The 24363-nt window shown below is 34.2% G+C and overlaps 1 protein-coding gene across 3 annotated transcripts in view; it reads left to right on the forward strand.

Moving 5' to 3' along the window:
- The first annotated feature begins 4039 nt into the window (after nt 1-4039).
- LOC131435659 (LIM/homeobox protein lim-6) overlaps nt 4040-24363 on the forward strand; it is a 57765-nt gene continuing 37441 nt past the window's right edge. The window contains exons 1-2 of one of the 3 annotated variants that reach the window (XM_058603781.1): nt 4040-4307; nt 4412-4760. The gene's annotated coding sequence lies outside the window, so the exon portion shown is untranslated. Of the gene's footprint in view, nt 4761-24363 lie in introns of all 3 variants that reach the window. The other 2 variants (XM_058603780.1, XM_058603782.1) reach the window with 2 other exon arrangements.

The following is a 24363-nucleotide window of genomic DNA, read 5'->3' on the forward strand; positions in this document are numbered from 1 at the left end:
TACATAATAAACGGGATTGAGCTGATAAGTGAGAAAAGTACTCCACGAAACACCAGAAAAAGACCACTAAGTTCAAGCAAAATATTAGAGAAAGCGTTTAAAATTCAATTTTTACACTTAGCTTAGTTTCTCATTCATTCTTAGTTAATACATATTTTGATTAAAGCTTCAGGAAATAGCACAAAACTGAAAATATTAAGTTCAAAAGAACATTTTGTTTGTATAGAAAATTTATGATGCGAATTAATACGTTCTTTTTGGGTCTTCGGGACTTGCTTCAGGCGCTTCGACTTGATTTCTTTCTGGTTTATAGTATTTCTTAGGACTGCTAATAGCTAACCTCGAAACCTCCAGACTATCCCGCAAGATGTTGAAGTTAGAAACGAATTACAACCGTCCACTGGCACACATGTTCACTAATGCATTCCCTACATCATTGTTCGGTAAATCGAGCCAGGCATGCGGTCGTGTGTGAATAACATAAGGAATAAAATTCTTTTATCATTATTAATTACGTCGATACTCAAGCCTTGAGCTCAAATTGTAGATGGAAACGCATGGTATTTAGTTCAAAGGGCATGTGATATATGATTTTAGAACTAAATACCATGATGATAATTTGATAGAGACGCATGCTATTCCGAATGATTTTATTTTATTTATATTCGGAAAAAATACAGCGTAATGTACTCATAAATGACTTATTTTTGATGTAAAATCTAGAGTGGTAGCAAAATTGTAAGTGCGTTTCCTCAAATTGAGTACGAAGACTACCGTGTTCTTCGTGTAATGCACTGGTGCAAATCTGACCCCATGATTCGAAAACATCATAATACAGTACTGTGGATTATGATGTTTTCGGATCATGGGTGCCCCTGAAAACATTCCCGAACGTAAACATCTGCTGTCATCGTATCTATCTGTTATCGTAAATGGATTCGAAATAATTTTATATTTACGAAGTGCTTGCTGTTTTGCCGATATTTTCTGTAAAAATCGACTTAATTTGTTTGACCGTCTACTGACAATGACTACCGATTGGAATAGTTTTGAGGCAAGTTTAGGTTTTTTTTACGCTTTTAGTGACGGTATAAATATTTGAACAATCTTCACACTGTAATTCCGGAACCAGATTTCGGACCAGGATGAAATTCAGAAATTTATTTATTTATTCCATTTATTCATCTGACAATATAATAAGTCTTAATGAATATATCAGTCAAGTTATAAAATATTCGATCGTAAAACTTTCTGAATCAACTTATAACAGTTCGGCTGAAAAGTTCGTATCGTTCAATAGAAACACACATTTTTTGCCAAAATTCGTCGTGTGTGAATAACATAAGGAATAAAATTCTTTTATCATTATTAATTACGTCGATACTCAAGCCTTGAGCTCAAATTGTAGATGGAAACGCATGGTATTTAGTTCAAAGGGCATGTGATATATGATTTTAGAACTAAATACCATGATGATAATTTGATAGAGACGCATGCTATTCCGAATGATTTTATTTTATTTATATTCGGAAAAAATACAGCGTAATGTACTCATAAATGACTTATTTTTGATGTAAAATCTAGAGTGGTAGCAAAATTGTAAGTGCGTTTCCTCAAATTGAGTACGAAGACTACCGTGTTCTTCGTGTAATGCACTGGTGCAAATCTGACCCCATGATTCGAAAACATCATAATACAGTACTGTGGATTATGATGTTTTCGGATCATGGGTGCCCCTGAAAACATTCCCGAACGTAAACATCTGCTGTCATCGTATCTATCTGTTATCGTAAATGGATTCGAAATAATTTTATATTTACGAAGTGCTTGCTGTTTTGCCGATATTTTCTGTAAAAATCGACTTAATTTGTTTGACCGTCTACTGACAATGACTACCGATTGGAATAGTTTTGAGGCAAGTTTAGGTTTTTTTTACGCTTTTAGTGACGGTATAAATATTTGAACAATCTTCACACTGTAATTCCGGAACCAGATTTCGGACCAGGATGAAATTCAGAAATTTATTTATTTATTCCATTTATTCATCTGACAATATAATAAGTCTTAATGAATATATCAGTCAAGTTATAAAATATTCGATCGTAAAACTTTCTGAATCAACTTATAACAGTTCGGCTGAAAAGTTCGTATCGTTCAATAGAAACACACATTTTTTGCCAAAATTCGTTTTTATTATTCAACATAATTGCCATCAGAGGCAATACAGCGATTATAGCTATCTTCCAACTTTTCGATAACATTTTTGTAGTATGATTTGTCCTTTGCCTCAAAATAGGCCTCAGTTTCAGCGATTACCTCTTCATTGCTTCTAAATTTTTTACCAGCGAGCATTCTCTTGAGGTCTGAGAACAGGAAAAAGTCACTGGGGGCCAAATCTGGAGAATACGGTGGATGAGGGAGCAATTCGAAGCCCAATTCGGTCAATTTCAGCATGGTTTTCATTGACTTGTGACACGGTGCATTGTCTTGATGAAACAAAACTTTTTTCTTCTTCAAATGAGGCCGTTTTTTTGAAATTTCGTCCTTCAAACGCTCTAATAACGCTATATAATAGTCACTGTTGATGGTTTTTCCCTTTTCAAGGTAGTCGATGAAAATTATACAATGCGAATCCCAAAATACAGACGCCATAACCTTACCGGCCGATTGTTGAGTCTTTCCACGCTTTTGGTTCGGTTCATCGCGTGCAGTCCACTCAGCTGACTGTCGATTGGACTCCGGAGTGAAGTGATGGAGCCATGTTTCGTCCATTGTTATATATCGACGAAAAAAGTCAATTTTTTACCACACTTTATCCTATATTTCCGGAACCGGAAGTCGGATCCGGATGAAATTTGGAAGTTTTATATAGGACCTTTAATTTGAACCTGAATTTGTTGAAACCGGTCGCGCCATTTCTGAGAAAAGTGAGGAAGTAATTTGAAATATGAATTTTTACACTAACCACCCTGTAATTCCGGAACCGGAAGTCGGATTGAAATAACATTCAGGAACTTTGTGTGGGGCAACTGTACCTTTCATTTGAATCTGAATTTGTGTGAGTCGGTTCAGCAATCTGTGAGGAAAGTTAGTGCACCTATTTTCATTCATTTTACATCACCCTATAATTCCGGAACCGGAAGTCGTATTCGAATAAAATTCAGGAAATTTGTGTGGGACTACAAGACCTTTCATTTAAATCTAAGTTCATTAAAATCGGTTCTGCCATCTCCGAGAAATGTGAGTGCAATGTCACATACATAAATACGCACACACAAATACACATGCACACCCATACAGATATTTTACGTTCTCGACTAACTGAGTAGTATGGTATAGGGCACTAGGCTTTCCGGGCCTCGGTTAATAAATCGCTTTTTACAGTGATTGTATATGTGAGAAAGGTAAAACCCACACCTTGTTTTGTGTTTTCAAGCAACAATATCTGTAGTATCAAGCCTGATTTTCTTTTTTCTCAATGTATAGAAGAAATCTTTGTTTTAAACCCAAATTTAATTACAATTTTTTTTTCTCTAACTATTCACTACATTCTTTTCGGTTTCAGCTCATTAAAAAAAACTGTACACTGAAATGTCTTATATTTTATTGTTTTTATTTGAGAGGAATTATTTGAACACATTGTACTTCTGTTATATGTTGTGATCTCAGCGAATGTTGACAGACACGCATGATACTACACTATGGTACCAGTTGCAACAATCTCAGTTGTAGATAAACAGAATATTCACCCAGGGTAAGTAATTTTCACAACGCATAATAACATAGAATATGCGATGAATAAAAACAACGATGTATTGGTGGGATCGAAACCAGCACTGGGCGGTTCCAGTATATGTCAAAACACTCAAAGAAGGGGAACTAGATTGTGAGACACAATTCATTGATTGCAGAGAGAGAGAAAAAGGAAAATGCATGCGCAACAGAAGACAGACATCCCAGAGTTTTGTGCCAACCAAAAGTCGTGTACAATTCCATGACTGAAGAAAATGTCTTTTTTCTACCCTGCCTGCATGCTGTGTAAAGTGCGATACCCATGGTTTAGCCATGGTGGAGCTCTTATGGGATGGACACGATATTTCCCCTTCTCTTGATATCACTCGATGATTCTTTCAATTGCCCGCGTATTTGTATCTCGGATGCAAGCATCCCGTGTCTTCGGACGTGCCATGACTGCCGACCGTTGTGGGACGGATGAAAATCTCAATTTTTTCAACGTTGATCAAAAGCCGTCATCTTTTATGTGCGTCTCAGCAGCTAAAGATGCGGGCTTCCTTCCTTCGTTATCGGTGCGATTTCTGTCCAGTTGTGCTTCGCGTATTTTTCAATCTCTAGTGATAATGTGGCGCCGTTTTATTTTTTCTGAAGATTTATTGCTGCCATCCATTTATAGGTCTTAATTGTTAAAGCGTCGTAGGCTGAACTCTGACGGAACCCTCGTGGATTATATGGTCTGTTATTAAAACGAATGTGAATCATGTGTAAGAGTACTCCTGAAACTGACTGCAAGTAACTGAACGATATTAGATTGCCTTAATCGTAGTGAACTATGTTGAACTTTTTGTATGTCATAGGATTAAAGTGAAAGTGACAATGTTATGGAATCAAGATTATTTTGTTACTATTTTAGTTATTAAATGTTATGACGGTAGATAGTGAAATAGAAAACTACTTAACATTTACAGTGTTCCGTATCCGAAGCATTTGCAAAGCATGTTTTAAACGTTGCGGTAGTAAGTGAAGTAAGTTGTTACAAATCAGCGGTAGTTGATGAAAAATGTATTTATTTGAGCCGTCACATAGCGACAGATCGTTCATTCAAAGTAATAACTACGGTTCAAAACTCCAGTGGGCATTGTTTTTAAAAAATTCTTAGTTACAAACTACTACTTCGTTTCTTTTAAGTGGAGTTATTTCAAAAAAAAATTTTTTGTGAATTTTCGTCATTTGTAAATTGCGTGAATTTGTTTTTTTTTTCCTAATTATACATAGAACAATTAAAGTTATAGAAATTGTAGTTTTTGTATATTTTCATAGGTTATGAAGCCTAAAACTAAAAACGTGATTAATCCACCTAGCAGTGAGATGATACCTTTTTTCATCAATCCGCCTGTGTTTTTTTGCATGAATATTTTTCGGTGTTTCAGTTCTCATGACATTATTTTAATGACCGTCGTTTTAAGCGGCAATTTGAGATTTTATTCACTCATTACTCTGTAATATCGAAACTGCAAATCGGATCGAATTTGAATCTAAAAGTGTGACAATCAATTGAACATTCCATGATATGTCGGAGTAAGTTCCACTTTAGAGTTTACGGTAATTTAAGGTACTTCCAGGGCCGGTATTTGAAATAGTTTTAAGTCCAACTTTTAAGCTTATCGAGATTGTCGTTTTCTATACCAGATTGAATTTTCAAAATTCATCATTCTGTATTTCCAGAATCGGAAGTCAGAATTGGATAATATTAATTAATTTTGTCTTTGTAGATCTGGCTTTTTTTAGAAAACGATTGAGCTTTGAGAAACGATTCGATACTGGAACCGGAATTCGAAAATCGGCGTAGCCGAAGTCAGATAAATTCACCTGAGTAGCTGTTTAGTTTACATTTGTTTCAAAATGTTTGAAAATCGGTATAAACATCTTTGAGAAATCGAATTAAATTTTTGGGTGCCTTCCGAATCGAAAACTGAATACCACTAAAACTGAAATAAGTTTATTTGGTTATCGACTATCCAAATCTGTAAACCCAATAAACCTGATTAATTTATGTGAAATAGACATTTTTATACTAATCATCATGTATCCTCTGAACCAGAAATTGGATCTGACTGAGGAGCAATATGTTTTACAGGATCTTAAAGCTTTTCATTTGAATTTTAGATTGTAGATGGCTGTACGTGAAAAATGTCGTCCACAATTTTAATTTCGTTTCACATATCATCCTGTAGCTCCGGAACCAGAAATCGGATCCAAACATAATTCAGGAACCTTGTTTAGGAGCATACGACTTTTAGTATAAATCTGAGTTTGTAGAAAACGGTTGAGTCATCTCCGAAAAAAAATTGAGTGAAATTATTTGTCACACACGCATTTGCCGATCTCGACGAACTGATTCGAATGGTATATGGTTGTTATGTTCTTCCAGCATTTATTGCTGTAAGTAGTTTAAATCAATATAATTATGGAATTGCTTTCAACTGGAAAATGCTGCCATCATTTGGTTTACATATGTCATATTCGAACAATTATGTTGCCAAAAACGAACCGTGCTAAAATCGGTCCGAGACAAAATGTCATGAAAAAGGATACTGTACACAGTCTTTTGGGTGCTTAGAAACAAATGTATGTGACAGTATAAAAAATCGTGTTTTATGTTGCTCCCAAGCATTTCTTTGCCAGACAGCGCTCAAAACTTCTACTGCTGGAATAGGGAAAAAAGACGCTTACACAAAAATTTTGATATCTCCGTTAAAAATGGACGGATTTTAACAATCTATGGCTTGTTGGATAGGTATTACCGTGCGGAATCTAAGTCTGAAAATAAATTATGTTTTCAAGGTCAATTGTGACAGATACTGTCAAAAAACTGAAAATTTTGACATAAAACTTCGTATAACTCAAAAAGTAAACATCCGACTAGTTTGATCAAAATCGGTCCAACCATCTCTGAGATCTCGACCTCTTAGTTGACAACACACATACACACACACACACACATACACACACACATACGGACATTTGCTCAGTTCGTCGAGCTGAATCGATTGGTATATAACATTCGGCCCCAATTTTTCTAAAGTTTGAGCGAATTCTATAACTATTTATAAAAAAGGTAAAAAGGTAAAATGCCTTCAACTGAAGATCATACTTACTTGGGTTTCATAAACCTAGATTTTAAGAAGATTGCTATACCGATGGTCTTGTCACATTGTTTTTGAATCTTTCAATGTTGAACTTACTATACTTAAAAAATCTGCTTTCCAAAATGTATCATTATACGCAAAGAGCTTCTCACTTCCTCATAAATTCATAATCGGATTACTCCGTTAATAATCATAATCGGGATAGCATGAACTTTGTTTATTCGAAAGAAAGGATTCAAATAACGAATTAAAAATTGCATGACGAAAAACTCTGATAAAGGGTTGTATTTTAAAATCATCTATTGAAATGTACCATCCAGAAAAAATATTTTTTGATACCAGCCTGGCACAAAGTCAATTCAGCAATTTGTTGTATTGTCCTGGTACCAACGAAATACGAGTATAAATTAATAATTAAGTTTGTTATATATAAGAATTCAACAAAAGAAAGTATAGTTGGTTGTTTCATATCAAATTCTGTTCCGAATCAATATTTTGGGTAGATCCAACCTAAATCAACGATAAAATGAGCGAAAACGCTAAAACAAAAAACCTTCCCTAATCCACCTAGTGGTTTAATATTCCATTTTGACAAAAATTTATCTAAAAAACGGGCATAAAATTATTCGGCTAATTCTCGAAAGGGTTTTAAAAGCATCATTCATAGTTCAGTAAACATTTTATGAAAGCTGCATTCACACACACAGACATTTTATCATCTTGTTAAGCTGAGTCGAATGGTTTAACGGAACCGGAAGTAAATGCTACTTGTTCTACGAACTTGAAAAAGTAGCTTTCAAACGAGCCTGAGCTTGTTAAAATCAGTTCAGTCATCTCCGAGAAAATTGTGTGGAGAGAAAAAAGTGTTTTGTCGGTTACGTCAACTATACCATTATAACTCCGACAACTTACGTGACAGTCACTTGATTCACATCCCAAAATTATCCTTCGAATGAGCTCGAACTTCTGAAAATCGGTTTAGCCGTGTCCGAGAAAATAGAGCAGAGGAAAAATGCGTTTGGTCGTTTACTTCACTTCTAGGATCAATTATCCGGAACCGGAAGTGTCAACAATTTGTTCTTCGAACTTGTGAACTTATAGAAAAAACGCAAAAAGGAACACATATACACGCACACACAGGCGTTTTCCGATCTCGTCGAGTTGAGTTGAATGGTATATAACATAGTCTCCGAAGCTCCGATCAAAAGTCGGTCTCTCCAGTAATTCTATTACATTTCTATTAAAAAAAGAAAGCACTTGATGAAAATCCAAAAAAAAATCAAGTTTTATAATTTCCAGAGTAGGAGAGACCGGGGCGAAAATGGTTACTTATGGTCTTGCGCAAAAAATGGCGTGAAAAGTAATATTTTCACTCGGAATGATTTAAGGTACATATTTCCACTTATACGAGTGCAATTTGGCTAGGAATGCACCAACCTCGAAATCGGAAATCTCACAATGGGTGGGGCGAAAATGGCCACTTACATTTTGACGTAGAACACAATAAGACATAACCCATTATTGTGTGTAAATGAAATATAATTATAAAAAATAGATAGCAAATAAAAAAATTGAATAAAATGGAATTTTGTTCTCTTGCCCGGGTTGGCGGTTCAATGTATAGGGCGCTGGTATTACAAGCCAGTTGTCGTATGTTTGAGCTCCGACCTGACTTCGCTCACCATTCGATTCAGCGCATTTGAATTCGCTTTAAACACTCATCGAATATGATTTGCTCCTGGGAATATATTCTACAATCTAGAAATTCTTAAACTAGAAAATTTTACTTTTGATGAACAAATAGATAAGTTCGCATTCATCGACTACTGAGGTTCAACTGTGTGAATGGCATGTCAAATAAACATAACCCAATTATAGCTAGTGCTCGGGCCCATGTATAGAGGGTTTAGCGGATGGGATAGGACATTTAGTGTTCGAATTCTCCTACATTTATTGAAATAATAAAAATGGTACGTATAGTATTAACTAAGTACTGGTGAAAGATAAGTCTATTGACATTTTCTTTAGTGGTTTCTAATCCTATTGATTGACGTTGTTGAAGATTTAAAGGGGGTTTGAAAATCGGTTTTGTATTGCTTTAACGACATTATACAAGTGATTCATAAAATAGCCACTGACTGCCGTATACTTTCCTTTCTCCTCCTTCCTCTGCTTTGCCTTCCACTTTATGCAAACAAAGGAAACAACACTAATGAATAAAAAAACAATTTTCTAAACACGAGCCTCCAAGATTTTTCTTCAAATTTCTACTGCAATTGAGCAACATGCTCAATCATCGTTTAGAACAGTGTGTTCAACAAAACATTATCTCTAACGCTAAAATTGTGCAAAAAGATAGCACACTTTGGTCATTTACTGATATAAATATACTTCGCAAAACTTTTATCGATTGTTCTTGAGTAAAATATTCACCATCCACTGCAATAATTTTCCACGAAGAATTGCCAAGGTAACTAAAAGTAAACAATCTATTCAAGTATTGAAATCTTTTTAAAAATATCACGCACGTCTGAAGAAAAGAAAAGTAGTGGTAATTTGCGATAACGAATGAAAAATAAATATCGGTTTTTTTAGGTCAGTATGATTCATTAGTTGAAGTATTTAGTGAGGTATATAAAATGTCTACTTAAAAAAGTTCTCCATTGAAATGCAGTAACTATGGCGATGGACCTTCTTCTTCGAACGAGATATCAATAGATAATGTTATTAATTATTGACACCGATCTAAGTCAATGTAGAGTCGATCGATAAATGAGACAGAACAAAAAGTCCGCTTATCTTCAAGTTCTGCCCAGAAATGTTACAATCGAATCATGTGCGCTTGCACATTGGAGTACTTGGTTGAGGACATCTTTTTTCGAAAGTAATGAGTTGAAAACTTCGAATAAACAGTGTTAAGTGGAACAGTACGTAGTATTTTAAAAACTCTTCCGATTCCCCAGTTATGTCAATTATAACTCTTTGTAAGGTCGGTAACCGAATATCGTGTTTTGGAACAAAACATTGCCAATCACATAAAAAATATTTGTTTATGTAAAATCCTGCATTTACGAACTAGCAAAGGCAATTAGGAGCATCATCTAAAAAGTTAGAACTAATCGACACTAATCATTTTTTTATCAGAACTTTTGATTTCTTGGGAAGCTCAATTTGTTCTGAAAATATTCATATTTCAAATTGTTTTTTTAAAGATAAAACCGCGGGTTACTGTTTTGGATTTGATAACAAAATTGACCGTTTTTTTTGTTTCCAAAGCAGTTGTACCGCTAACTTAACTCATAAGATGACTATGAGTTAAGTTAACGTTTATGACTCGGCCTACAATCAACGCATCGATCATATAAAGGTTGTATTGAGTTTTTTCTCCGAATCCTGAATTCCGGGTTCTGAATTACAAATATGCACTAGATTTTCTTAGAGATGACTACTAAAGCGATTTTTACGAACTTGTAGATTCAAAAATCGTATATAACGTCAGTACAATTTATCCGAGTCCCAGGTTGGCGGTTCAATGCATAGGACGCTGGTCTTACAAGCCAGTTGTCGTATGTTCGAGCCCCGACCTTGGAAGGATTCTTAGGATTCTTTATCTGCTTTTCTTCTATATCGACATTTCAAGGGGCATATTGCATCATTGTTGTGGGGCGTAATGTTTCTTGTCGTGGGGCACACAACTGATTTGGAATTATTTCTACAGCAAGTGAAAACACTGAGAATGTGGTCATTTTGGAAAATGTGTTTGTATCAATCAATTCTCATCACTTCTACCAGAATCATTGAAAATTATGTTCCTCACGCATAGTGCTATGAAATACCCTCATTCTCGAAGCAAATATAGAATTACGCTTATAAATATCTCAATGTTTTCTGAAGGAAGGCATATTATAACACTTTACTCTACTTATGTATTTGTATTTTTTGTGTATTTGGAAGAATTCTGCTGTAATTATACCACAAAGTGAATTACTTAAACAGTTTTTTCTAATCGGGTTCTTTTGCGCAGTTTCAGAAACCAACACGGCTTTCAAACGCTGTTCAACGCGGCAAGTATTTTCTTCATTAAACAAAATTTACTAATGTGTAAACATTTCTGAAGTTTTTCGCAATTTTACGATAATACAATTTATTCAAATAAGTTTAGAGTTTGATGTCACTTTCGATTGATACTCAACTTAACCTACACACCAAAAAAATTGAATATTACAGGTGACTTAATCCCTCATACTATGTAATTCATAAAGACCTAATTTGTCAAATGACGGAAAAATTCATTTATAATGATTTTATGTTAGATTAGCATGAATTTTACTGGTTTCGATTGTAACTTGCATTCTGCTAGCAGGTGCGTTTGTATGCATTCAAATGCACCTTATATCAGCCAAGCAGATGTGTGCTTCTGTGTCTCAGTCGTACTTTGTGATCCTATGATTCTTGGTTCAAGTCGTTGCTATCAGGATTCATTTTTTTCAGTAAATTTCAAGTCATGGAATTTTAGACTCAATATTAAAATTTGCGTGAACTGCGACGCTCCAGTTCAAATCATATGTTTTTTTTTCGAAGTGTGTAGTATTCGCCCTAATTGCTGTCGAACCGTTTGTTTAAAGTCAGTTTAAAATCTAGTTTCAACATAAATAAACTGAAATTCGAGTCAGAATCGGTTTGGCTGATATCCCCGTTTGCTAAGTGCGAACCCAACTCTATTTCGTGAAAATTAAAGTTAGGGAATTTGGACTCATATATTACGACGAACACGGTTTTGTGAAGATGTTTTCGTATCCTAGGACAAACCGAATGTTGATCAGTCATTGTATTGACTGTTTGCTGATAGAGCATATCGGAAACTATCGTTCTAGTGGCACAGGGTTACAGATGTACCCTACAAATTCGTTCTAGAATTAATCTAAGTACAGCTATTTCTTTGGCTCGATCACAGATCATTTACAATTCATCGGTTGTAAAATTTGACTCGTACTCCTACGCAAGGTGACAAATACTGAGCGAACACTCGCGGTGCCGGCAAAGCTTTGGGCTCAGTATAACATGCGATGCGTGTTTGATTTGTGTCTTGGCAATACAATATGCCCTTTTCATTCACACACCATCCTTTTAACGTATGAGATCTGTATTTTACTAACAGAACTCTTTCGCTGTCTAATTTATCGCTTTCGGTGTTTACGCTTTCGGCGGCCCTGAAATAATTAGGGACCATAAACGTGAATATCAGCTCTCGCCTTCCGCACCAGCCAGACCGAGTGTTAAACCCTTTCCTTCAACTTTTCGCACTTTCCTCGGCTCATTCCTGCCTTCGAATGTCTCGCCATATCGGTGTCTCGAGGCATGTGCCACTCGTGTTTCGTCTGCCAACGGATGAATGACACAAAACTCTTTAAAATCATAAAACGCTCCTGCCGTTCTGTCGGAAGTGTTGACGGAGATGTTTGGCGGGTATAGTTAAATAACAATTTTGCTTCGCATTACGTAACTTTTCAAATGCTGTCATCGCTTTGTTCTTCGTATAGTTGCCTGACGGCACGAGGGGAAATTTCAAAATGCTTAATTTGTTAGCAGGACAGACTAATGAATAAGTGAACAACACAAATCTATCAGTCGGTTTGAGCGTCAAGTTATTCGTTGTAGCCATTTGTTGGTTGCACATTTTTTAATCATGGCTTGAAAATCTTCGAGCCAAACCACTCTCCTTGAATCAGTCACAAATTTATTATTAGTGTACTGTTATGAGCTGTGAATAATTCCTAAGAAATAAGGCGTATTTGCTCATGTAAAATGTTCAAAAGTTTGTTAATATAATATTCCATAATTGGATGAGGTGTAGAATTCGGTACATGTAATCTTATCCATGATATTATGTAGATTAAAGAGCAGGCCTATAAAATCATGAATAATGACCACTATAACATAGTCAGTCTCATGGTATTTTATGGCATTCACATGTTTGGTATTACGAATACAAATTCTTGCACGTGATTTAGGATTGCTACTGTTTGTACTAAAGTTTGATTTATGTTTGAAAGCAATCAAAAGATGATTAGTGGAAAAGAGATAAACCCAAAAAGTTAACTTGATTGATTGTTTGATTTCAATTTCAAAAATACGTTTTTGTAAAGGAAAAAAAGAATGATTTTCCTAAAAACCAAAAAGTATATGATTTTCCTAAAACTGATTAAAAAGTATACCAGCTTACAGAATTTATTAGTTGAGGGCAAAAATATTTAATTCGACTACTTTGTCTATATCGGTTCCCCACTATTAAATTCGGAGTTAATTAAAAATAAAAACAGAATGTTACTGGTGGTTGTGAGCTCTCTTCGTCCTCGTTCTTTATCAACATGGCAATTTGTCAGTATTATCATTTTTCATAAGTTTATACTTGATTGAGCTTAAATTATGTTATAATGCGTTATGCAAATGCATATTTTATGTCGTATCAATAGAGCCCACATATTATCGCACTAAAAAAGTTGTATTGATGCTTTGTGTCATGTTTACTACATAGAATGACAAGTCCCGGGTCTCACACAGAAAAGACGTGAATTGTTTCGAACCGTGTGTATTTTTGTGGAGTACAAGCCTCTAGGTGGCCCAATACCAAATTTCATGAGACTCTATCTACTAGTGTTTCAAAAACAGCTGCTCGTGTCTGACGAGTTCTAGTTTTCATCAAGTTGTGGAAAAAGACGCACCAACGCTTTCATGCATAAAAGCAACGTACAGTGGTCCAAAACAGCAATTTTATACCTCTAATTATTTGGCGGTCTTACTATAAATTTTTCCTTGTTGGTGTCTTTTGCAAAGTTTTAGGGGTTATTTACGCGGTCTAATGTGAATGATCGACCATGTTCCAGCACGCATATAAAGAGAAATAGAAAAATTAACTTTTGACTGGAGCCAAATCGACAGTTTTCGTCTTCGATAATATTGTAGCCATTGCAGTTTCTGGTAACTAAGAAAATATGTCGCTAACTATAACCATTAACTCATTATTCGGTAATATTACTAAAAGGTTTTGAAAAATCAGTTTTTTCGATCTTTTTTTTCACATTAATTCTAGAGAACTGATTCGTTCAACAAAGTTTTAGATTTTGTAAAAATACGTAAAATTGTAGAAAACTTCAAAGCCTCGTAACTTCAAAGTCTCGTAGCAGCTCTTTATTTTAGAAATCATACAAAAAATCATACAAAAAAATCATCCTTCATGATTTAACAAACAAACCCTTAACAAAGATGCATTCATGCGACTTCTTTTGTCTACCGATTCCGTAGTAACTAACTAGAGGAAAGTATCGAATACGCCATGAAGTTCCTTTCACCGGATGCAAGAATGTTTTTGAGTTACAATGATAAGTGTTAGTTTGAAAGATTCAGAAGATGAATTAGAGTAGAGTTTGTTGAACTTATATATCTTATATTATGTTCATTTTATTTATGTTTAAGAAAATGTTTAAATACGAAAAGTCCATAAATCAGATAATACATTCACTCATAGAATCTCAGGATACAAACCATTTCTTCAAGGTTTTGATGTAACTAAAAAGTACTTTTAAACTAGGGTAGTTTGATCTGCAACTTTTTGCAACCTTCTGAAATAATTAAGTGCGAAATATGACCATTTTTTATATAAAACATTCCATAACTATTTCCAAAACTGTCATAGAGCTGTGAAGTTTTCTACAAGTGTACATATTTTTACAAAATCTAACATTTTATTGAACAAATTATTTCTTTAGAATTAATGTGAAAAAAGTTAGAACAAAAAACTGATTTTTCAAAACCTTTCAGTAATATTACCGAATAATGAGTTAATTGTTATAGTTAGCGAAATATTTATTGTTACCAGAAACTGCAATGGCTACAATATTGTCGAAGGCGAAAACTGTCTATTTGGCTCCAGCAAAATGTTAATTTTTCTATTTGTCTTTATACGCATGCTAGAACATGGTCGATCATTCACATAAGACCGCGTAAATAACCTCTACAACTTTGCAGAAGACACCAACAAGGAAAAGTTTATGGTAAGGCCGCCAAATAATTAAAGGCATAAAATTGCAGTTTTGAACCACTGTGCAATGGTGAAATTGAAAGATTTGCGGTACGGATTGGTCAACCATTGGTATTCTCCAAACCTGACCCCCAGCGACTATTATCTATTTCCAAATCTGAAAAGGTTTTCGTCGAATGCTGAGGTCATTGTAGAAATATCAAAATGCTGGAGGACCGGTGGGTCTGTTCTATTGCTTTTGATGGAGATTATACACACTTAAAAGCGATATTTTACTAATTTTTCGGCTAAGATAAATGAAAGCGAAGAACAATTACCAAGCGATCACCAGCTGCTGAATAATGTATTTCCAGAGGTAGCTTACAAGTTCGTTCAGTTGCGTTGTGTAAACATTAAGTGTGGATAGTTACTTGAAATCTTGTTTTAATCCATCTTGATCATAGCACAAGACGGATAAAAACAAGATTTCAAGCCTCTATCAAGATGCAAGATCAATTTCAAATTTTTTAATCGCTATTTCCGGTATTTAAATAAGCAAGAAAATTTGTATGACCATAAACTAACAAGACACTAGTTTTAAATTTTTTTTATCTATTTTATTTCGCCAATTTGAACGAAGGTTTGAATTTTTATCACTATTTACCTTATAATTCCCAACCGGAATTCGAATTCATCTAAAACGTTCTAGCAATCTATGAAACCATGAAACCTTCCATTCGAACCTAGGTTTTGTCAAACTATCCCAGAGCAATCGAAGTGAATTCCTTTTCTTCTATAGTTTTCAATAACTATTTCCTGTACTTCCAGAATTGGAGACCGGGAATCTTTGTTACCAAACTAGCTTCGTTTGGCCATCAACTAATATGATCTACATGATGGAACAATTTTTGGTCAAATTTTGCAATGTGTCAAATGTCATTCTCCTGCATGAGAAGTTCGAAAACTTACGTTCCAAAATAGTAATTTTTAAGTGGAATTTATTTTTAACCAATTAAGGTTGATATACTTAGTGTTTGTATGACCTAACATAACTTTATTCTGGTTATTATTTTAGAAAGTTTCAAAATTCATTTCTTTAAACTCACATGATGGTTCGTAAAACATTTATGTGTAACTCAGGATGTTGAATATTCAATTTCTCTCAAGCAAAATTCACAGATTGTCGGACATTTCGTTGTCAAAATATTAAACAAGTTGTACACTTGTTATTCGTAATTTTTACATTTACTTTAAATCCCGAAAATCAGGGGAATCCATAACGACATTCAAAAGAAACGTATTGGGTAGAGGAATCAATAAAAACCCTTCTTAATCCACCTACCCGAGTAGAGTGTGAGATTAAAAAGAAAACTCAATTTGATGTTGTGCTGTTCGTATATATCGATTACTTAATTTGCTATTGTTTTGGTCGTTTTAACGGTTAAAATATCAAAATTGAAAGCAAAAAAAATGCTGTGTGACATCAAACTGGAAACTAGTTTTGCTCTCACTGAAAGCACATTGAAAACTTAATATGATGTAGATTTTCTCGAAATGACACGTCACGAGCATAATCTAAAAATAGAACAGCCAAAAAAGGTCCGGGATAGTATACATTTAGGCGATATTACTCGCAAGCAAGAAAAAAGATTTTATGCAATTTCCATATTAGTCGGAAGTTAGAAAAAAGATTTCATGCAATCTCCACACTACCGCGGAGAGAATCCGGTTTCGAACTTAGGTGTTTTGGAATGTGAATTTTAGGCGATTGCTATGGACTGTAAGCGCTAGCTATCAGGAGATGGAAAATGTTCGGTTATATGACAAGCAGTGTTGTTTCACAAAGTTGTATACAGGTGGTTTCTGTCAGTGCACACTCGTTGCGTCGCTTCCATCCCGCATCCACCGTGAATAGCAGTGTGGCTATTTGAGTACAGTATAAAAACGTTCTCTATGTCCTTCTCATATCCAAAGCTGTAGCATTCAAACATTATAACATCAAATAGAGTTATCTACTTGATCGCATATAACTCGCATATGTAATCACTTTGAAATACGAATTTAGAGGCTCTGAAGACCGAACCGAACCGACAGTGAAGTCTTTTACAACACAGGGAACGTGAATTAGGAATCCGGCAATAAGGTATCCCAGATCATTTGCTTTTTCGGCTAATTGGGACAATGAACGATTATCTCGCTTCTGACCACAGATAGAACTAGAATCTCTTCAGTTCTTGTGTAGACTTATAATTTACGATCATTTGATGCAGAATTAGTCCTGTGACTCAAAATTATGAAGATTTAGTTAGTCGGGTTCTTTAGAAAAGTGTATTAAAGTTTCAAGATCTATTAGATGATTGATAAAATACTTCTCATAGCATCTAGCGTTAGTGAGAATATGAAGTTCTAAGCATTTATAACTAGGAATAAGAATTGTTTTGAAGAGGTTCTTCGACACAGTTTGTGGACTACTTAGGAATATACAAATTAAACATATATTTTCTTGGTGGCTCCTCTAAGCCACTAAAGTATTATTAAGAATTAGCTCTAGGTTCTGAAATCTGAGACCATCAATGTTCGATGTTCGAACTTCGTAAACAATGAATTTTTCCATACTGCTGGATATAAAGTTATGGACATTTTCAGAACGGATTTGGCGAGTAGATTATTTTCGCCATCCAGATCCCCGATTTCTTGATGCACTGAGAATAATGGTCTAAAAACTTTGGAATGAACTTCGCGACGTCGTATGATTACAAATATCGAAACATTTTTTTAAAACTGAACACAAAAATTGTTACAGGATCGGATACTTAACGTATCTAGAAGGAAATAGATGACGTCAAATATATTTCTCGTATCAAATTCTGAAATAAGCTCCTTCTACGGCAGACCATCAGCGAGATGGGGATGCCAAAGCCACTATTCAGATTGACCTGCTTCAGACAACCGTGGTACCGATGATCGCCAATTTATCTAATGCCTCACAGACGTGTGGTTTGAAACTAATATTCTCGTGGTTAAAAAGATAGAGCATTATTTGCGTAAAAGTTGAAAAAATGTTAAAACAATCGTTTCTTCGCGGTTATGGTTGCGGTCAACTGCAGGATCTCGGCAGAATGTCAAAGCATTTTTGTAAAAGGCAACAAAGAATTGAAGAAATAATTCTTCCATTGAAACTTAACTTTGTATTTTTGTGCTGCCATTTGAAATTTGCTCAATTTTAATGTATTCACTAAGTTGTTGATATTATTATTTTCATTTATGAGTTTCACAAAACTTTTGCCTTTAAACAGCAAAATGATAACAAAATGTGATATTAATTGAAAATTTGATGAGTCGATATCATATTAGGATTTCAATCTGATGTTGCTATCATAATCAAATATCAATTTGTTATAATTTTGATGTTAGACTTTACTCGGGTAGTGGTGTGATAATGCCTTTCTCTTCCTTCAAAATAGTCACGTGATTTTTTTATCTTTTTATAAAATAATTTCTGACACTATAAGAATTTCTGAAAAAAATTTTTTTTGAGATAATACTAAATCTCGATGTTTCATGCAGTTCTAAGACGTTTGGCATCAAAAAAAATGTTCGATTTCGGAAATTTCATGGGAAGTACATGGTGGTGATTTTTCAAGATCGAAAATTTTCAAACATTAACCGTCGGGCAGCACCCTTTACCCATATCCGATTCAGCTCAAATTTTTGTTTGTGGACTTTTTTCGAAGTGCTCAAACATTTGAGCACCACCGCCTTACGAAATTAGAAGGGGATCCCAAATTATTCGTTTTTTGTCGGTTACGTCACTTATATCATCATATCTCCGGAACCAGAAGTCACAACCATTTGATCATCGAACTTGATCAATGGCCCAACAATAGTTTTCAGGTTTCAGGTCTAGGTTTGTTGAAATCGTTTAGGCCATCTCTGAGAAAATTGTGCGTTAAACAATTTGTTAAAAGGTGCATATACACACCCAGACACTTTCCGATCTCGTCGAGCTGAGTCAATTGGTATATAACACTATGGGTCTCCGAGGCTCCGTTCGATAGTCGGGTTTTCCAACAATTCTAATACCTTAGGCACGCGGACAAAAAAGGATTCTTCTCTCCACAACAAAACAAGAATAGAAACAAATATCAAGAGAATCACTGCAACCATATAGCCCCTTTTTGCTCCTTCATTCAGTGTCTAGCTGATTATGTTCAATGGGTAATGAATGATTTATATAACTGACAATGTTAAATGGCGAAATCTTCAAAGCTGATTCAAAAACTTCAATTTTTTGACTTGCTATAAGCTAGACACACAAACTCACTTATCACCGGTCCTGTAAGCTCAGGTGGCGATCAAAACTCCTATGCGGAACAAACATCGATTTCTCAACGATATCCATCAACATAGACAGAAACGAAAGGACCCATATTTCTATCGGTGTATGTTGATTCTAACCGGATGATTCCTTTTTAAATCACTCAAGACTATTCAAAACAAAAGTTTTATCATTAACACGATCTTTTCGTAGGATCTTTCTGTCATGCAAGTTTGATAGTCGTCGTCTGCTGAATAAACTGAAAATATCATTAGGCAGCTTTTCGATGTAAGATTTTGCGTCGACTAAAAATGAAATACTATGAAATATGATAGGTGAGAGTTGGCAACTTTGGGCCGGCGTATGCCTTGGGCCATAGTAAAGTAAAGTGAGCAATTTCTGTGACCTACATCCAAATTTCATCAACAATGTTTGATTACTTTAAAAGAAAACAAAATAACCTACATTTGAGACGACAATGTAAATTTTTGGGTTCGTGATTTTTTATCATTCAATTCACAGAATATAAGTTTTTTCTTCAATTTTGCAGTGAAAAATCAGAGAAAATGATTTCATGGATTTTTTTACAATTCAAATGTTGCCAGAAATGTTTCATAAGTAAAGATCCTAGAATGCACAATTGGGTACCTTGGCCACAGAGCTGTAGGCACCAAGGGGACACTGCGCATGAACAGAGAAAAAAATAGAGGAAGAATCATTAAGTGTAAAAACCAATTTCGCTTCAAATATTTTTTTTCCATTTTTGCCTTTCTCATATAGAAAGGCTATGCAATCGCTGTGAAAACCGACTCTACAACCGAGGTCCGGATGGCCGAGTGTCATATACCATTCGACTCAGTTCGTCGAGATCACAAAATTTATGTATGTATGTGTGTATGTGACAAATAAAGTCACTAAATTCTCTCAAAGATGGCTGAACCGATTTTCACAAACTTAGCTTCAAATGAAAGGCCTTAACACTCCTAATACCAAGCCTAAAAAAGTTACGCGAAGCACCAAGCCTCAAAAAAAGTTGGAACGGTAACTTTGAGCTATCATAGCTCAGTTGTTACTTGACCAATTTCGATAAATTTTTCACTCTCGAATTTTGTGAAGTTTGTAGATTATTTTAAGTATATCATTATTGGCAATCTTTTAGGAAAAACTAATGAAAATCAGATTTTTCCCGTTCCAAGTTTTTTTTCGAGCACAAAACGTGCCCTATCTGCATTCATGCGGCACCTGCATCGCGAATCGGATATTGAGAACTTCAACTTTACCGAGTCATAACTATGTTGTTAGTCAACCGATCTTCAAAATTTGTTCACCATTGGAACTTCCAGAAATAAAATGCACTGAAAAAAACTAAAAATAGGGTTGTCTACCCAAGGTTATAATGAAAACTGTAGATAGATGACCTAAGAAAAGATGAGACTTTTTACAATGATCGTAAATATCTCTAAATTCAAAGCGATGACCTATATATTTTTATACATCATTCGATTGCTAGTGATACCAGCTACAATTTTCGCTCAACTACCATTCCTACACAATCAGAAGAAAACATTGAGAAATCGATCAATTTATAAATATATATGAATTTTTCATTTTTTTTCACATGTTTGTATATAACTCAAAAATTAAAGCGATGACATGTACATTTTTTTAATTCAAAATATTGAAATCATTACCAGAAACAATGTACTGATGATCAAAATTATATATCGATTCAAAGAATCTCAAGAAATTTGGTACAAATACAGAGAATTTATGTTATTGTTAAAATTTTGCCAAACAACATGAAATCAAAACTTTGAAATTGTGTGACATATATTTTTTTATTATTTTAGTTGGAAATTTATTATGAACACAATTTACAAAAAAAACTGAAACTTGGATTTCACTGAAAATTTTAAAATTTTTAGTAAATAACCTAAAATTCTTAAAATATTTTTGTATTGGACAAACGATCTAAACAATTTTTATGCACAACCCAAACGCATTTGATAACTACTAAAATTCTGATTTTGTTGTAGGTTTGCCGTAGAATCTAAAAAAATAGGTAAAAGATCGGAAATTTTAAAATTTCCGAGTTAAATTGCATTGCACAGTGGTCCGGATTCACAATTTAGGGGGACAAAAACATTTGTGGCTTAACCTTATACTTTAGAGCTATGATGTCTTCAAAACAAATGATCAGTGAAGATAAGCCATATGTCAATGTACATGGTATTAGGGTGGCTCTTATTATTAAGGTGATCCAAAACTTATTTTCCGGATGTATTGAGATAGAGGACTGCATTTTCGGCAACATTGTAGATAAACTTATATCGAGCAGCTTTGCTGAGGACACCATAGTAGTATCTGCAACGGTTTTAGTGTTACAGCTATTTTTAAAGAGCAACTTAGGGTGTTCCTCAAAAAATCAGATTTTTTGCTCTAGCATTTATATTTTTCTTTTTTCGTATAGGTATCTTTGAACATCTTTTAGAGTTTGTTAAAACCAATTTTTTAATGACTGGCGTGTTCAGGTAGCGTTTTCTGAACCGAAGTTATGAGCAAAACTAGTTCAAAAACAGGTTATTTTTAAACTGCTATATCTAACATTGAGGAAAACGAAAAAAAAATCCGTTTCTTGTATTTGAAAGAAAATATTTTCGAGCATGTTTATAAAAAAAAAGGCGGTGGAGATATTTTTAAAAAAATTTAAATTATGTTCATACATTGGATTTTTTCATTGAAAAATATTCGTATCAGTCATTTATTAGCTATATATGGTGTTTTTGTCTTCTAAAGTATCAAATTAATTCAAGTGCATATTCGGGAAGAAATCGTTCTGCATTCTTCGGGGAATGCAGAATGGTGTCGCTTTTGTAAAATCTCTAACGCCTCTCGGTGGTTGGAGGTTTTATCAACCGTGCATTTTGGCACCTGCAGATCGTTCAGCATCCTTTCGGGGATGCAGGACGACTTATTTCTTTATGTTTTGTGCTGTTTTCCCACCTCCCCCAATTCTCAATTAACTTCCATGTTCCTTTTATCCTTCCCTTCCCATCAGGAAGTTGATGAGAAGCTACGCAAGGCACGAATCTCCAAATAACCAGGGGAACATGCCACTTGAGCCAATTAGTTCTGATAACATAGGTGCAGAGTTTCATTCAGTAAAAAGCATTCAAACGAAGACTTTGTTTTTCGAGACGAAGACAACTGTAAGTTGCAAATAGATTGGTTGGTTGGTGCTAATCGCAAAGGCTGCTGCAAAGCCAATATTCGGGGCGATTCCAGTTTCATAAGTTCCTGAAATAGTGGAACTCACTTCACTGAGAAAGATGACCTAACCGATTTGAGAACTGTTTCAATTTGTAGGTTACACTAGTTCATGCACTGCTTTCATGTTTTTCAAAAATCAAACAAAACTGTTTGAAGAATACATTTTTTATATGAGAATAAGAGAGATATGAGAAAGGCATCATTACACAACTAGGTGGATAAAAACAAGTTTTACTTAATTTCGTATGATTTTTTGTGCTAAATTCAGAATTCTACTTTTTCTGAATTGTTTACTAATAGAAAATTCAAATAATTTTCGAATTCTATACATTCCGAAATAATTCTAAGTTTGTGATATTTGAATTCTAATATTCAATCGACTATAATTGATGTCGTTTAGGATAGCGGAAAGTTTAAGATATATGTTTTTGTTCTTAATTGCTTGTAAAACAAAAATCAAGCAATAATTTTTTTTTAAATTGTAGTTTGTTTCTTTGGCCATGGGTTAGTATATGGAATTCATATAAATTTACGTTCTATTTCTTTTTGTACAGAACCATTGAAATAATTTAAAATTTTCGTGTTGTCACAAAATTTATTTTATTAATAAAAACAAATTCTACGTCTCTTTGAAACAGATGATATCAAAACGGATTCCAATATTTTCACTTTGATTTGCAGGAACGTTGGAACGCAATATATATCAGAAATTTTGAAATTTCCGATCTTCTACCGATTTTTTGAGATTTTACGGAAAACCTAAAACAAAAAAAAATTAATTTTAGTAGTTATCAATTCCGTTTGGGTTGTGCATAAAAATTATTTAGATCTTTTGTCCAATACAAAAACATTATTATTTTTAGAGTTTGGGTATATTTACCAAAATTTTCAGTGAAATCCAAGTTTCAGTTTTTTTTGTAAATTTTGTTCATAATAAATTTCCAACTAAAATAATAAAAAAATATATGTCATAAAATTTCAAAGTTTTGAATTGTTTTTTTTTTTGGCAAAATTTTCCCAATAATAGAAATTCTCTGTATTTGTACCAAATTTCTTGAGATTTTTTGAACGAATATATAACTCTGATCATCAATACATTGTTTCTGGTAATGATTTCAATATTTTGAATCAAAAAAATGTACATGTCATCGCTTTAATTTTTGAGTTATATACAAACATGTGAAAAAAAATGAAAAATTCATATATATTTATAAATTGATCGATTTCTCAATGTTTTCTTCTGATTGTGTAGGAATGGTAGTTGAGCGAAAATTGTAGCTGGTATCACTAGCAATCGAAAGATGTATATAAATATATAGGTCATCGCTTTGAATTTCGAGATATTTACGATCATTGTAAAAAGTCTCATCTTTTCTTAGGTCATCTATCTACAGTTTTCATTATAACTTTGGGTAGACAACCCTATTTTTAGTTTTTTTCAGTGCATTTTATTTGTGGAAGTAGTACCTTTCCAATGGTGAACAAATTTTGAAGATCGGTTGACTAACAATAAAGTTATGACTCGGTAAAGTTGAAGTAGTCAATATTTTCTATGCGACGTTTATGCCAAAGGAAAGAAAATTGAAAGCAGATAGGGCATATTGGGCGCGTGAAAAAAACTTGGAACGGGAAAAATCAAATTTTCATTGGTTTTCCTTTACCAATCGTCTGCTACAAAGTTTTGGAATCAATCTACGAACTTCACAAAATTCGAGGGTGTAAAATTTATTGAGATTCGTTGAAAAACAGCTGAGCTATGACAGCTCAAAGTTACCGTTCCAACTTTTTTTGAGGCTTGGTATTTGGAGTGTTAAGGTCCCATACAAAGCTCCTGAGTTTCATTTGGAGCCATCGTCCGGTTCCGGAATTACAGG

Source organism: Malaya genurostris, chromosome 3, assembly GCF_030247185.1.
Source record: "Malaya genurostris strain Urasoe2022 chromosome 3, Malgen_1.1, whole genome shotgun sequence".
NCBI classification, from domain to species: Eukaryota; Metazoa; Arthropoda; class Insecta; order Diptera; family Culicidae; genus Malaya; species Malaya genurostris.